General features: G+C 40.0%; 1 long non-coding RNA gene across 1 annotated transcript; it reads right to left on the bottom strand.

Moving 5' to 3' along the window:
- Nucleotides 1-2,090: 2,090 nt before the first annotated feature.
- LOC116727927 (uncharacterized) lies at nt 2,091-2,894 on the bottom strand. Its single transcript, XR_004340899.1, has 2 exons — nt 2,447-2,894; nt 2,091-2,377 (listed from the first exon to the last, which is right to left on the bottom strand). It is a non-coding gene; the product is annotated as an uncharacterized LOC116727927 (long non-coding RNA).
- Between the last annotated feature and the right edge of the window lie 557 nt (nt 2,895-3,451).

The following is a 3,451-nucleotide window of genomic DNA, read 5'->3' on the forward strand; positions in this document are numbered from 1 at the left end:
TGGTCAGTATATTATGGTTTCAGTTTACTGTCACGCTCTCTTATTAATCCTGTTGATTCAGACTAACACAGTTCCTTTATTGTGCTCCATGTGCCGAGGTTGCTTTTTGCTGACAGGCCTCAGCAGTCAGATTTAAGCAGTAGAGCCTTTGAAAGATGACCCAGTTGTTTTTCTTTCTTTTTGTCAGTTTTTCTCTATGCATTTTTTATGCAGGTTTAATAAAAACAAGCTGTCAAAGCTGAATGTGAAGCAGAGTTACTGAAGTAGGCAAACAGCGAAACAGGGGGAGTGGATGACGATGCAAAAAGCCTTTTTTATTTTGTGAAAAAATAAATAAATAAAATAGCACGCAATGTATAAATAGAGTATATACGCCACAGCACCCCTGTGTAAGTGTGAGCGTGTATGTTATATTCAGAATGAATAAAATACATGCAGCCATTTCCTGCTCCACATCAACTGAAAACTGAGCAGGTTCCTTCTTCCTCAAAGAAGATAAGGAACTCGTACAGCTCATGCGAAGGCAGACGGGTTTTAATGAAAAGCCAAAGACGAGGGTCATGGGCCTGGAACTCCAATAAAAAGGTGGCTTCATATTTCATATTCATAAACCTGGAGCTTTTAAAGCTGGATGCTGAATACTGGCTGCCCTCCTTCCGAGCCTCTGTTCTCAGATTATCCCAGTGTCTCTGTAACCCAGGCGCCAGCCAACCAATTTATCCATGGAGGATTGGGAGATGTGTCGCCTTGTCAGAATGTCACCTTTTTCTCCTTTTTTTTGCTCTCGTGGCTCAGTCAGCGAAGCTCGACTTCACACTCCCCACAATTCTCTTTCATGCATTTCGAATGCTTTTATTTTTCTCTTTTCACATTATTCTCCCTATTCATGGTTCTGAGATCAGACAACAATTGTTTGCTTCTGTGATTTCTTGGTGTGTTCTGTGTTACATCACGCACCAGCTTCACTTTCAATACATACCAATAATATTTTCTTCCTTTTTTTTTCTCTCTTTCCTGTCATAAGAAGTTTATCTCACTCAAAACTGTCAGTAGTCCTCATCCTCTGAAATTCTGCTCTAAGCTCAGAGAGAGTTATTCAGACCCAACCTTCCACTGACTGCAGCTTTTCCTCCTTTGACACATATTGCTGGAACTGAAACACACTTCCTTTGTCAGGACCATCTGAATTTCTTTTTCTGCCATCCAACCATAATTTTTTAATGAATCTGTCACCTAATGGTAGCTGATGTAGGCATTCAAGATCTTGATGTTTTCTACCCAAACTGAAACTGACAGATTTTGCAACTTTGGAAGTTTTAAGGTTTTGCGTTCAAGGTTTTGGTTAAGTTCCAAATTGTAATGTAAGATATTTAAAGTAGTAGGCAATTTGGAAGTGTGTCATCTATCAATCAATATCATCAATAGCAATTTTGTAAAGATGTTGTCTGCATACATTCACGTTTTTTTTCCCCCCACAGTCTTCTTGGCAGATCTTCTCTAATACAGTCAGGTTGGCTGGACGGCCATTTTTAGGTCTATGCAGAGATACGTAATCAGATTTATGTCCAGGAGGCTGGCGCATTTAAAACTGTCCCTGAAGCCACTCGTTTCTTATCCTACCTCTATACTTGAAGGCATCTTGGTGTTGAAGACAATCATGTCTGCCAGGAGGGATAGTGTTGATCAGGTCAAATTATGAAATGTTACATTTTGATTTCACCAGTCCAGAAAAAGCCTGTTTGTCCTGTTCTTGGAATCTCTAATGCCTGGTTCGCACAGCAAGATTGTAAAACTGTTGGCCGATTTTCAAAACCCAAGATTAACACACATGATGGCATTTTTTTTGTTTAGGTATAACAGGTTTGGTGGTACAGAGTGTGGTGTGGAGCAACACACTACACACAAACCAATTTCACTCACCAACATTCAGAGGTCAGATGGGAAATCTTGCAAAAACTGTTGAGACCAAACAGGAGTTCAGAGTAAACAAACATGGTCGACTAGAAAGAAGCACTGCTGATAGTTCATGGAATATATTTAACAGAGGAAAAGAAAACAACACTAAAAGACGTGACGCTCACCAGACTGTCTGGTTTTGTTTTGTCTTCTTTATTAAGAACTCCCCTCTTGGTCTACATCTCACATTGAACAAGCTGGGTTCTTGTTAGTCCTCAGGGAACAGCCCACACATTGCGATATCGGGACAAGACAATACATCACGTTGAATGTTCCCAATGTTCAATCGGAGTGGTCAGGACTTCCTTCCGTGTGGACCAGATCCACTCGTAACGCACCACACATGGAAGAACCTCTTAAGATTATAAGAGTCGTCCCGATAATCGGGCTGTCCTTAACATTGTTGAATCGAGGCAAAAATCTGCAAAAGAAAATTGCATGTGAACAGCTGTTTCTTATGAAGCCAAACCGGAAGACTCTTCAGCCTCACCTGCATCATCCACTCACTGTGTCACGTTCATCTGCCGCCAGCCTATCAGCATCGGACCATGCCCCGTCACAGCCAATCACTGATCAAGCTCCCGTTTAGAAGAAGCTTCATTTACGGCATCATCTGCTTTCCAGCCGTGCTCAACCCACCTCCATCCCTTCTCCACCTCCATGCTCCTGGCTCCTTCAGGCCTCCATCCTTTCTCCGACCACCAGTGTACGGGCTCCGGGGGAAGACATCTCAAATCAGCATAGCAAATGCTCTTCCAAGCTTACTTCAATTTACAGCACAATGCCTTCTACCAGGGTCCGAGCGCCAAAGAACTTTAATTCATCTAGTCAATAAAACCTTTTAGTCGATGAGTCTCTCCAGATTGAATTTATATTATATGGGTTTTTTTTGTCTTTTGTTTTGTTTGGTTGGGGTTTTTTTCAAATAGTGTAAAAGAGTTTTGTGTTTATCTTTTAGAGTCGGATTACACACCTCATCCCACCTCGCCTTATTTAAAAAAAAACAAAAAACGTACAGACCCATTCAATAAATTCCAGTATTATTGAAAAGTCCATTTACCACTAAGTGAAACACACTAAATAGATTAATTACACAGAGAAAGATAGCTAGTTTTATTTCTGTTAATTATAATGATTTTCCATTTTCAGCTGATATTTAAAATTAGACCAATAAAAAACAGCATTTTCAATAGACAAACGTGGGCTTGATGAAAGAATGCTTTTAAGATGCTGTTTTCAAAAGACGCTTTGAATCTGGCAAACACGCCTCATCAGAGCGCATATTCAAATTTATTGAATACGAATGCAAGGCTTTGCTGAATAGCATTAAAATTTCATAGTGTTTCTTTTATTTGATCCTGTTCATTTGTATTTGTGCTTTGGGGGAAGAAACAGGTGAGAGAAGATCTTTAAAAATGAATTACAGAAGCACGCGAATACGAGCTTTTTTTTTTTTTTTCCACTGAGCCTCTCGCATAAAAAGACATTCAAACTG

This window comes from Xiphophorus hellerii, chromosome 11 (genome assembly GCF_003331165.1).
Source record: "Xiphophorus hellerii strain 12219 chromosome 11, Xiphophorus_hellerii-4.1, whole genome shotgun sequence".
Lineage (NCBI taxonomy): Eukaryota > Metazoa > Chordata > Actinopteri > Cyprinodontiformes > Poeciliidae > Xiphophorus > Xiphophorus hellerii.